The 12,881-nt window shown below is 38.3% G+C and overlaps 3 long non-coding RNA genes across 3 annotated transcripts; all 3 read right to left on the bottom strand.

Annotated features, from left to right (window-relative positions):
• Positions 1-5,005: 5,005 nt before the first annotated feature.
• On the bottom strand, positions 5,006-5,834 carry LOC134276248 (uncharacterized). The gene is made up of 3 exons (XR_009994007.1): positions 5,708-5,834; positions 5,385-5,458; positions 5,006-5,193 (listed from the first exon to the last, which is right to left on the bottom strand). It is a non-coding gene; the product is annotated as an uncharacterized LOC134276248 (long non-coding RNA).
• A 2,679-nt stretch (positions 5,835-8,513) lies between these two features.
• Positions 8,514-9,224, bottom strand: LOC134276249 (uncharacterized). Its single transcript, XR_009994008.1, has 3 exons — positions 9,098-9,224; positions 8,775-8,848; positions 8,514-8,583 (listed from the first exon to the last, which is right to left on the bottom strand). It is a non-coding gene; the product is annotated as an uncharacterized LOC134276249 (long non-coding RNA).
• Positions 9,225-11,785: 2,561 nt separating this feature from the next.
• On the bottom strand, positions 11,786-12,763 carry LOC134276250 (uncharacterized). The gene is made up of 3 exons (XR_009994009.1): positions 12,488-12,763; positions 12,165-12,238; positions 11,786-11,973 (listed from the first exon to the last, which is right to left on the bottom strand). It is a non-coding gene; the product is annotated as an uncharacterized LOC134276250 (long non-coding RNA).
• Positions 12,764-12,881: the final 118 nt, after the last annotated feature.

Consider the following 12,881-nt stretch of genomic DNA (forward strand, 5'->3'; position numbering starts at 1 on the left):
GTAAAAAAAAAATTTAGGTGTGAGGAGCTTGCTTAACAATAGAAAACCCCAAATTTGGGTTCTGTCCTTTATTTATAGTTAACACAGAAATAGGCGTTTGGACTGTTGAATCTCGCCTCGACAGATGGGGCAAAACTGAAAGGAAGGAGCACACAAAGCACAGCAGCATACGTGTCCGCAAGGTAGAAAAACGATTTGTAATTCCTCGTCTAAACAAATGTGACATTTTCCTCGAGCTTGGACGTCTGGTTGTGGGTTCAGTAGAGGTTTGATCTCAGGTAAAGGTTTATATCCCTGTTGTTCTAAACACGTAATAAACACATTCATCACCCACCCTCGTCCCTTATACAGATTGATGTAAGGACAATTGGGGTTCCAATAAGCATGTTCTACACAAGGATCGTCCTCGGGATCCCAATTAGAAAAAGTAAATCCACAATGAAAACAAGTAGCGCTATCTTTCACTCCCCTGTAGTAAAGCCCGGCTCGAGCTAGGTCTGGTATTTTTCCTGAGAGAGGTTCTGGCCATCCCTGCTCAAAAGTAGCTTCTCTCTTTGAGAGCCGAGCATACTGGGGATAACGCATGGGTTGATCTAACAATTTCTCAGTCATGACTGAACTTTTGATTTGTATTGCTCCCCTTTTTATAGAGAAGAAGAAAAATAACAACACATAAAAAAACAATTCAATTTTTTATTTGTAATAACAAACAAACAAACATATCAACATATCAATAACCATAAGGTAAAGTGTTATAAGAGGTTAACAATTGTCTCTTATCATATACAATTCTATACTTTTTCTCTAATGGTTTGTTCACGAGCTCATGATCACGAGTCCTCTGGATTTTGTCGGGATAAGGGACTGTGACTTCCTCTATTTCTCCTTTGAGCATTTTTTCTAAAGTCTCTGGGCACACGATCTGGGAGGTACGATGGTTGAGAGTGATTCCTTTGACTTTATGAACTTCGGTTCCTTTGGCCGTCCGGTAAGCATAATTTTTAGGGCCTGCCGACAAGAATTTGATGATGTGATCCCCGTCTAATTCGTCGGTCCATTCTCCTAAACTATTACCCAAGGTAGGATTAAAGGCTCCTTCCCGATGTTGGTAAATGATACTGTCCGTATCGAAATAAAGGACCCGATCTCCTAAAGGTTGTAAAGTCTCGTAGAGGTGTAAGCGGGCATGCGCGGTAGTAAAACAAGCCAGGACCACGTTTCCAAAGGGACATTCTTCGACGAATTCCTGTTTGTCTTGATAATTCACTAGCATCTTGTCCTCATTGGAGTCCTCTTTATTGACTAAGAGTTGCATGCCCTTGATGTCGAGAGTCGAATCTTGTAAGAGTTGCTGTAATTCCTCTTCTTCGTCCAAGTATCTGGTTTTGGGTAATAACAAGCGTTGAGCAAATTTTCCCCACAGACAATTTAAAAAGAGTTTAGCAATGGTTCTTCTCACTGGATTCTTCTCGATACTGAGAATGTCCATTCGGATGCCTGTTTTGTATAAGACTTCTCGAATGTAATCTTGTTCTTGTTCTGAGGTCTTACAGTCGAGGGGAAATCCGGAGGCTTCCTGTTTGATCTTGAGGAAGGTATCGATGTAAGATCTGAATAAATCCTGACTGCTTTCTTTAAAATGCCATACTTCGTAGATTCGATCTAAGGTATATCCCATGTCTAGGGCTTTATGTAATTCGGTCGTCACCCAAGTACCCGTGAGACTACGTTCCTGGTCGGTGTGTGGACATCGATCCTGAGACGTAGAGTCCTGTCGTTCGGCACACGTGCGACATAAGGGAAATAATAACTTGCCTCCCGTCCGATAAGGTAATACGGGGTGATAGAGGTTTCGGGGAGGTAAGACCCGACAGTGAATGAGACCGAAATAACTTCTCACGTCCTGGAACTCGTCTGTGATGATCTCGGGATGCCCTACGGGAAATGGTCTGTGTTTCAACACGTAAGGGTATAGGGAACAAACGTCCACGTATCTCATGTCCCCTTCCTCACAATATAATCGGGTGGCATTGGTCCGACCTCCGTACAGGGCTTCTCGAGGTTTCAAAGGATCGGGAATGTCCAGGTTTCCTACAAATTGCTGTAAACTCTCATCTTTTTGCACTTGCTGATCGAAATCGTGCTCCCAGATACTACACACGTTGTACCCCATGTTTTCTAAATCGCCAGTCCTTCTGAGGGTTTCTTCGTGTAATTGCTGGTAAGTAAATTGGGTCCGATGAGGATGAGTTTCGGTCTGTAAACTGGGATAGCAGGTGGGGCATCCGTGCCAGTAGCACCCGTAAAATTCGTAGACGGTGCGAGTCGCTTCCTGGTATCCGTCGACGGTATAATTTCCGATCTGGATTTCGCCCCCGTTTCTGGCATGTTGTATGTGACATCCAGTCTGTTGACTCATCCAGGTGAGCCACCGACAGGCTTTAGCCGAATATTGTCGTGCCGGTTGATACCCGAGGTTCGGAATGATGGCTATGGTGTCTTCAGGCATGAATTGTCGACGGTAGGCTAAATTAGCAGCACTGGCAAAAGTGATGGATTCCTGGAAAGGGTCCACATTGACCAAACTCTTGAGGGTGGCTCTAAACTTTGCACAGCATCGGCGTAAAATGTCGACGTCCGAGACACAATACCCTACAAACTCTTTCTGGAAATCAAACACTTTCCCCCTCTGTTGGTCGTACCATTGGAAAAAAGCTTTTCGTCCGCTGGTAGACATTTCGTCCGGTTTGTAGAAAGCTGCCGGTGGATAAGGTCCTACGTAATTCTGGTTCTGTTCCGTATTGAAAAAGTGAGGGAAATAGCCTTTCTTCAATTCGTCGAATCCGAAAGCGGAGGGCATCTTGGCTATTGCAAACGGTAAGAAACTATACGAGTCGATGAATTTCAGTCCGCATATTTCCATGTATAAGATCTTACTGCCGTTCATGATGACGTTAGGTTTCAGGCAAGAGGAATGCACCAGGTGATTCAAAATGAACTGTCCGTCGTAGCCTTTGAAGTTATGGGCGATGATAATGGCCTCGTCGTGTACTAAAGTGGAATTCTTAGTACCTGTAGTGGGTTGTAATAACCAGTCCATGAACTTCTTTAAGGTGTCTGGTCCTTGAAATAGGTGCTGACGGGGTCCCATGTGTTGACAATGAGGACAGGGTTGGTCTATGGGTAAGTGACTGCAATGTTGACAGACGCGGTGTGCCACACACAGATTAGGGATGTGAATGCCGGTTTCCTGAGTGCATTCGAAATCGAAATAGATGTAAAACTCTAAGGTCCCTTTCCCCTTCTTCTTCTTCTTCTGGGGCTTCTGTTGTACGTAGCACTGATGATCGGTATCGACGATTTTCTTACAGATCTTACACTGTTTCTGTTCTCCGCATTTGTGATGAGGGAATAATTTCTTAGGTATCCAAGACTGACACTTCTCGCATTGTTCCATTAAATTGCAGACAGTAGTGGTGGTCTTCTTACTATGGGGTCTTAAATGATTTTCGTAGCAGGTCCTGTTCTTAAACATTCCATGGCATTCCTGGCATTTAATCTCGATCCCTTCATCGGGACAATTAGGGTGATGTCCTAAACAATAGGTACAGCGATGAGGACACTTGGAGCGATGTTCTGTGACAGTCCTGTATCCCACGTCGCAATGATCACAGTAATAGGGGTTCCCCGTTACTCCAGGCATGGATATGATGGCATCGTAATGATGGTCGTCGAACAATATGTTCAAATAAGTTCCGTCTCCCCAGCCTTTGAAGATGCGCTCTAAGGTGAGTTTACTCGAAGTAGACTTGAACTGAAATATTTTCAGTCGATACTGAGGAGCTAATACCTGTTGTAATTTCGTCCACTCTGCATATCCACAAGCTTGAGTGATATCACACTCGGCCTGTTCCATGAGGGCTATGGCTTGGTTCTTCTGGTCTAAGGATTTAAAATCTCCTGACCTCATGCGTTTCCATTGTTTTTCCCATTCGGGGTCTGGATGTTCGGGTTTCTGACTGTGTAATCGAGTCACGACGATGGCTCTAGCTAAACAAAAATTATCCCAGGGATTGACGATCCGAACGATGGATTGTTTATTGTTCTTAAAAGTCTCCTTATTCACTTGTAAATGCTTGGTTTTCTGCCCACCACTTCCCTCGGGATACTTGACCCGAAACATATCAAATTCCATGCCCCCGTCGCCCAGTTTGAACTCCTTTCTGGATTGTTGCACGGCTTCAATCTTGTCTAAAATGACGTCCTCGTTAAAATGTTTACATTGAGTAAACTCGTACCAAATCTCTGATTCCAGAGATTTGTGGCGTATGTTCAGGCGGAGGTAATCGTTAGGATTACCCCAGCTAACACAAAAACATTTTGAAAATGTTTTTAAAACATTTTCAAAATGTTGCGAAAACATTTTTAAAAATGTTTTAATCACGTGATTTTGTATGGTTTTTAAAACGTTTTTATAACATTTTAGTGAAATATTTCAGCAAAATGTTGTCAGAACATTTTCTTAAAATGTTGCAAAAACATTTTCAATAATGTTTTAATCACGTGAATTTGTATGGTTTTTTAAACGTTTTTAAAACATTTTAGTGAAATATTTCAGCAAATGTTTCCGGAACATTTTCTTTAAATGTTACAAAAACATTTTTCAACAATGTTTAATCGCGTGATTTTGTATGGTTTTTAAAATGTTTTTAAAACATTTTACAAAATATTTCAACAAATGTTATCATAACATTGTTTTTCAAAAATGTCTTATTCACGTTTAAATTGTTTCGTTTTTAAAACGTTTTCAAAACATTAAAGTCGAGGTTACAAAAGTATTTTGCTTGAATTTTTACTTTTTCTCATTAAATAATGATATATTTATATTTTTAAAAGAAATAAACACAAATTATATTTCATTTTTTAACATTTAATACAAACCCATATTCAATACGTTAATCACATTTAAATTCCATTTTCGGTACAAGTTTTAATTTTTCTTTCAAGTCACCGGGTTTTTAAAGGTTGAAAACGGCGTCTAATCCATTCACTGAATTTTAAAAGAACAGAATCACAGAAATTCAATGTTCACTGTATAGGTCGAACAGAGTGGCGGATCTATAAGACTTGGTTAGAATCACATACACTGAAAAGGCTGATAAGGAATCTGCCCCTTGGAAAGAATAGCACAATCTGTAAAGATAAGGAAGATTGTGTTTGTATCAGCGTTCTACATCTATTGTATCTTAAGATGATCAATGAAAATATACAAAAAATATATTAAATAAATATATCAAATTTAAGTTCTTTCCTCATTTGCATTGAAAAAAGCAGAAAAATAATTACTTTGACAATATTATTGAAGAGTAATATTATTTACGTACACCTTTGCCTTCACCAAAGGCGGGTCTTTTGAATGTGGGAATTTGAAAATATGGATGATGCAACCAACACCATGCTGTAAAGAAATTTCATTTTAAATCAACATATTGTTTGATGATTAACATTTCACAAAGACAACGAATACTTGAATCAAGGATATAATTGTGTTGCCTTAAGAATGAAAGATTCAAATCAAATATGTATATAACCTTAACGCTTTGTCATTGCTACATACATTTGTACAAAGTTATTGATCATGTACTGGTAGTATAAAAGTCGTTTTTAAATGATCTTTTAAAGCCTATGATAAAGGAATAATTCTTACCATTCAAAGTTAATAAATCCCGAGGTTATTATTGTGGTTTATATGGTGCGAAGTCTTCTCATTCAAATCGGTACGGAGTAAGCGCGCACATCTTGTTTACCAGAATTCAAAATTTGGCCTAGATAAGCAGCAAACCACTATACTCTGTAACGCGCTGCCCAGCAGGATGATGGCTATGGTGTCTTCAGGCATGAATTGTCGACGGTAGGCTAAATTAGCAGCACTGGCAAAAGTGATGGATTCCTGGAAAGGGTCCACATTGACCAAACTCTTGAGGGTGGCTCTAAACTTTGCACAGCATCGGCGTAAAATGTCGACGTCCGAGACACAATACCCTACAAACTCTTTCTGGAAATCAAACACTTTCCCCCTCTGTTGGTCGTACCATTGGAAAAAAGCTTTTCGTCCGCTGGTAGACATTTCGTCCGGTTTGTAGAAAGCTGCCGGTGGATAAGGTCCTACGTAATTCTGGTTCTGTTCCGTATTGAAAAAGTGAGGGAAATAGCCTTTCTTCAATTCGTCGAATCCGAAAGCGGAGGGCATCTTGGCTATTGCAAACGGTAAGAAACTATACGAGTCGATGAATTTCAGTCCGCATATTTCCATGTATAAGATCTTACTGCCGTTCATGATGACGTTAGGTTTCAGGCAAGAGGAATGCACCAGGTGATTCAAAATGAACTGTCCGTCGTAGCCTTTGAAGTTATGGGCGATGATAATGGCCTCGTCGTGTACTAAAGTGGAATTCTTAGTACCTGTAGTGGGTTGTAATAACCAGTCCATGAACTTCTTTAAGGTGTCTGGTCCTTGAAATAGGTGCTGACGGGGTCCCATGTGTTGACAATGAGGACAGGGTTGGTCTATGGGTAAGTGACTGCAATGTTGACAGACGCGGTGTGCCACACACAGATTAGGGATGTGAATGCCGGTTTCCTGAGTGCATTCGAAATCGAAATAGATGTAAAACTCTAAGGTCCCTTTCCCCTTCTTCTTCTTCTTCTGGGGCTTCTGTTGTACGTAGCACTGATGATCGGTATCGACGATTTTCTTACAGATCTTACACTGTTTCTGTTCTCCGCATTTGTGATGAGGGAATAATTTCTTAGGTATCCAAGACTGACACTTCTCGCATTGTTCCATTAAATTGCAGACAGTAGTGGTGGTCTTCTTACTATGGGGTCTTAAATGATTTTCGTAGCAGGTCCTGTTCTTAAACATTCCATGGCATTCCTGGCATTTAATCTCGATCCCTTCATCGGGACAATTAGGGTGATGTCCTAAACAATAGGTACAGCGATGAGGACACTTGGAGCGATGTTCTGTGACAGTCCTGTACCCCACGTCGCAATGATCACAGTAATAGGGGTTCCCCGTTACTCCAGGCATGGATATGATGGCATCGTAATGATGGTCGTCGAACAATATGTTCAAATAAGTTCCGTCTCCCCAGCCTTTGAAGATGCGCTCTAAGGTGAGTTTACTCGAAGTAGACTTGAACTGAAATATTTTCAGTCGATACTGAGGAGCTAATACCTGTTGTAATTTCGTCCACTCTGCATATCCACAAGCTTGAGTGATATCACACTCGGCCTGTTCCATGAGGGCTATGGCTTGGTTCTTCTGGTCTAAGGATTTAAAATCTCCTGACCTCATGCGTTTCCATTGTTTTTCCCATTCGGGGTCTGGATGTTCGGGTTTCTGACTGTGTAATCGAGTCACGACGATGGCTCTAGCTAAACAAAAATTATCCCAGGGATTGACGATCCGAACGATGGATTGTTTATTGTTCTTAAAAGTCTCCTTATTCACTTGTAAATGCTTGGTTTTCTGGCCACCACTTCCCTCGGGATACTTGACCCGAAACATATTAAATTCCATGCCCCCGTCGCCCAGTTTGAACTCCTTTCTGGATTGTTGCACGGCTTCAATCTTGTCTAAAATGACGTCCTCGTTAAAATGTTTACATTGAGTAAACTCGTACCAAATCTCTGATTCCAGAGATTTGTGGCGTATGTTCAGGCGGAGGTAATCGTTAGGATTACCCCAGCTAACACAAAAACATTTTGAAAATGTTTTTAAAACATTTTCAAAATGTTGCGAAAACATTTTTAAAAATGTTTTAATCACGTGATTTTGTATGGTTTTTTAAACGTTTTTATAACATTTTAGTGAAATATTTCAGCAAAATGTTGTCAGAACATTTTCTTAAAATGTTGCAAAAACATTTTCAATAATGTTTTAATCACGTGAATTTGTATGGTTTTTTAAACGTTTTTAAAACATTTTAGTGAAATATTTCAGCAAATGTTTCCGGAACATTTTCTTTAAATGTTACAAAAACATTTTTCAACAATGTTTAATCGCGGAATTTTGTATGGTTTTTAAAATGTTTTTAAAACATTTTACAAAATATTTCAACAAATGTTATCATAACATTGTTTTTCAAAAATGTCTTATTCACGTTTAAATTGTTTCGTTTTTAAAACGTTTTCAAAACATTAAAGTCGAGGTTACAAAAGTATTTTGCTTGAATTTTTACTTTTTCTCATTAAATAATGATATATTTATATTTTTAAAAGAAATAAACACAAATTATATTTCATTTTTTAACATTTAATACAAACCCATATTCAATACGTTAATCACATTTAAATTCCATTTTCGGTACAAGTTTTAATTTTTCTTTCAAGTCACCGGGTTTTTAAAGGTTGAAAACGGCGTCTAATCCATTCACTGAATTTTAAAAGAACAGAATCACAGAAATTCAATGTTCACTGTATAGGTCGAACAGAGTGGCGGATCTACAAGACTTGGTTAGAATCACATACACTGAAAAGGCTGATAAGGAATCTGCCCCTTGGAAAGAATAGCACAATCTGTAAAGATAAGGAAGATTGTGTTTGTATCAGCGTTCTACATCTAATGTATCTTAAGATGATCAATGAAAATATACAAAAAATATTTTAAATAAATATATCAAATTTAAGTTCTTTCCTCATTTGCATTGAAAAAAGCAGAAAAATAATTACTTTGACAATATTATTGAAGAGTAATATTATTTACGTACACCTTTGCCTTCACCAAAGGCGGGTCTTTTGAATGTGGGAATTTGAAAATATGGATGATGCAACCAACACCATGCTGTAAAGAAATTTCATTTTAAATCAACATATTGTTTGATGATTAACATTTCACAAAGACAACGAATACTTGAATCAAGGATATAATTGTGTTGCCTTAAGAATGAAAGATTCAAATCAAATATGTATATAACCTTAACGCTTTGTCATTGCTACATACATTTGTACAAAGTTATTGATCATGTACTGGTAGTATAAAAGTCGTTTTTAAATGATCTTTTAAAGCCTATGATAAAGGAATAATTCTTACCATTCAAAGTTAATAAATCCCGAGGTTATTATTGTGGTTTATATGGTGCGAAGTCTTCTCATTCAAATCGGTACGGAGTAAGCGCGCACATCTTGTTTACCAGAATTCAAAATTTGGCCTAGATAAGCAGCAAACCACTATACTCTGTAACGCGCTGCCCAGCAGGATGATGGCTATGGTGTCTTCAGGCATGAATTGTCGACGGTAGGCTAAATTAGCAGCACTGGCAAAAGTGATGGATTCCTGGAAAGGGTCCACATTGACCAAACTCTTGAGGGTGGCTCTAAACTTTGCACAGCATCGGCGTAAAATGTCGACGTCCGAGACACAATACCCTACAAACTCTTTCTGGAAATCAAACACTTTCCCCCTCTGTTGGTCGTACCATTGGAAAAAAGCTTTTCGTCCGCTGGTAGACATTTCGTCCGGTTTGTAGAAAGCTGCCGGTGGATAAGGTCCTACGTAATTCTGGTTCTGTTCCGTATTGAAAAAGTGAGGGAAATAGCCTTTCTTCAATTCGTCGAATCCGAAAGCGGAGGGCATCTTGGCTAAAGCAAAGGGTAAGAAACTATACGAGTCGATGAATTTCAGTCCGCATATTTCCATGTATAAGATCTTACTGCCGTTCATGATGACGTTAGGTTTCAGGCAAGAGGAATGCACCAGGTGATTCAAAATGAACTGTCCGTCGTAGCCTTTGAAGTTATGGGCGATGATAATGGCCTCGTCGTGTACTAAAGTGGAATTCTTAGTACCTGTAGTGGGTTGTAATAACCAGTCCATGAACTTCTTTAAGGTGTCTGGTCCTTGAAATAGGTGCTGACGGGGTCCCATGTGTTGACAATGAGGACAGGGTTGGTCTATGGGTAAGTGACTGCAATGTTGACAGACGCGGTGTGCCACACACAGATTAGGGATGTGAATGCCGGTTTCCTGAGTGCATTCGAAATCGAAATAGATGTAAAACTCTAAGGTCCCTTTCCCCTTCTTCTTCTTCTTCTGGGGCTTCTGTTGTACGTAGCACTGATGATCGGTATCGACGATTTTCTTACAGATCTTACACTGTTTCTGTTCTCCGCATTTGTGATGAGGGAATAATTTCTTAGGTATCCAAGACTGACACTTCTCGCATTGTTCCATTAAATTGCAGACAGTAGTGGTGGTCTTCTTACTATGGGGTCTTAAATGATTTTCGTAGCAGGTCCTGTTCTTAAACATTCCATGGCATTCCTGGCATTTAATCTCGATCCCTTCATCGGGACAATTAGGGTGATGTCCTAAACAATAGGTACAGCGATGAGGACACTTGGAGCGATGTTCTGTGACAGTCCTGTATCCCACGTCGCAATGATCACAGTAATAGGGGTTCCCCGTTACTCCAGGCATGGATATGATGGCATCGTAATGATGGTCGTCGAACAATATGTTCAAATAAGTTCCGTCTCCCCAGCCTTTGAAGATGCGCTCTAAGGTGAGTTTACTCGAAGTAGACTTGAACTGAAATATTTTCAGTCGATACTGAGGAGCTAATACCTGCTGTAATTTCGTCCACTCTGCATATCCACAAGCTTGAGTGATATCACACTCGGCCTGTTCCATGAGGGCTATGGCTTGGTTCTTCTGGTCTAAGGATTTAAAATCTCCTGACCTCATGCGTTTCCATTGTTTTTCCCATTCGGGGTCTGGATGTTCGGGTTTCTGACTGTGTAATCGAGTCACGACGATGGCTCTAGCTAAACAAAAATTATCCCAGGGATTGACGATCCGAACGATGGATTGTTTATTGTTCTTAAAAGTCTCCTTATTCACTTGTAAATGCTTGGTTTTCTGGCCACCACTTCCCTCGGGATACTTGACCCGAAACATATTAAATTCCATGCCCCCGTCGCCCAGTTTGAACTCCTTTCTGGATTGTTGCACGGCTTCAATCTTGTCTAAAATGACGTCCTCGTTAAAATGTTTACATTGAGTAAACTCGTACCAAATCTCTGATTCCAGAGATTTGTGGCGTATGTTCAGGCGGAGGTAATCGTTAGGATTACCCCAGCTAACACAAAAACATTTTGAAAATGTTTTTAAAACATTTTCAAAATGTTGCGAAAACATTTTTAAAAATGTTTTAATCACGTGATTTTGTATGGTTTTTTAAACGTTTTTATAACATTTTAGTGAAATATTTCAGCAAAATGTTGTCAGAACATTTTCTTAAAATGTTGCAAAAACATTTTCAATAATGTTTTAATCACGTGAATTTGTATGGTTTTTTAAACGTTTTTAAAACATTTTAGTGAAATATTTCAGCAAATGTTTCCGGAACATTTTCTTTAAATGTTACAAAAACATTTTTCAACAATGTTTAATCGCGTGATTTTGTATGGTTTTTAAAATGTTTTTAAAACATTTTACAAAATATTTCAACAAATGTTATCATAACATTGTTTTTCAAAAATGTCTTATTCACGTTTAAATTGTTTCGTTTTTAAAACGTTTTCAAAACATTAAAGTCGAGGTTACAAAAGTATTTTGCTTGAATTTTTACTTTTTCTCATTAAATAATGATATATTTATATTTTTAAAAGAAATAAACACAAATTATATTTCATTTTTTAACATTTAATACAAACCCATATTCAATACGTTAATCACATTTAAATTCCATTTTCGGTACAAGTTTTAATTTTTCTTTCAAGTCACCGGGTTTTTAAAGGTTGAAAACGGCGTCTAATCCATTCACTGAATTTTAAAAGAACAGAATCACAGAAATTCAATGTTCACTGTATAGGTCGAACAGAGTGGCGGATCTATAAGACTTGGTTAGAATCACATACACTGAAAAGGCTGATAAGGAATCTGCCCCTTGGAAAGAATAGCACAATCTGTAAAGATAAGGAAGATTGTGTTTGTATCAGCGTTCTACATCTATTGTATCTTAAGATGATCAATGAAAATATACAAAAAATATTTTAAATAAATATATCAAATTTAAGTTCTTTCCTCATTTGCATTGAAAAAAGCAGAAAAATAATTACTTTGACAATATTATTGAAGAGTAATATTATTTACGTACACCTTTGCCTTCACCAAAGGCGGGTCTTTTGAATGTGGGAATTTGAAAATATGGATGATGCAACCAACACCATGCTGTAAAGAAATTTCATTTTAAATCAACATATTGTTTGATGATTAACATTTCACAAAGACAACGAATACTTGAATCAAGGATATAATTGTGTTGCCTTAAGAATGAAATATTCAAGTCAAATATGTATATAACCTTAACGCTTTGTCATTGCTACATACATTTGTACAAAGTTATTGATCATGTACTGGTAGTATAAAAGTCGTTTTTAAATGATCTTTTAAAGCCTATGATAAAGGAATAATTCTTACCATTCAAAGTTAATAAATCCCGAGGTTATTATTGTGGTTTATATGGTGCGAAGTCTTCTCATTCAAATCGGTACGGAGTAAGCGCGCACATCTTGTTTACCAGAATTCAAAATTTGGCCTAGATAAGCAGCAAACCACTATACTCTGTAACGCGCTGCCCAGCAGGAGAATTGCATAATAGGTTATCATGACACTGAAACTGACCAGTGTGCCAATCCCTATCTAATGCCTCAGAGTAAAATTCTGGGAGTGGATCACAGATTTGATGAAGAACATTTTTTTTAAAAAAGACATTTAAGAGTTTTATTTAATGCTTATAATTTTATACATTTATTTATATTTCAGTTGTTTGTTTTGTTTGCCTATCCTTTCATTTATTGATTTTTTGATTTGT

This window comes from Saccostrea cucullata, unplaced genomic scaffold (assembly GCF_032062105.1).
Source record: "Saccostrea cucullata isolate Sc308-1 unplaced genomic scaffold, CSIRO_AGI_Scuc_v1 ctg6800, whole genome shotgun sequence".
In the NCBI taxonomy this organism is placed as follows: Eukaryota; Metazoa; Mollusca; class Bivalvia; order Ostreida; family Ostreidae; genus Saccostrea; species Saccostrea cuccullata.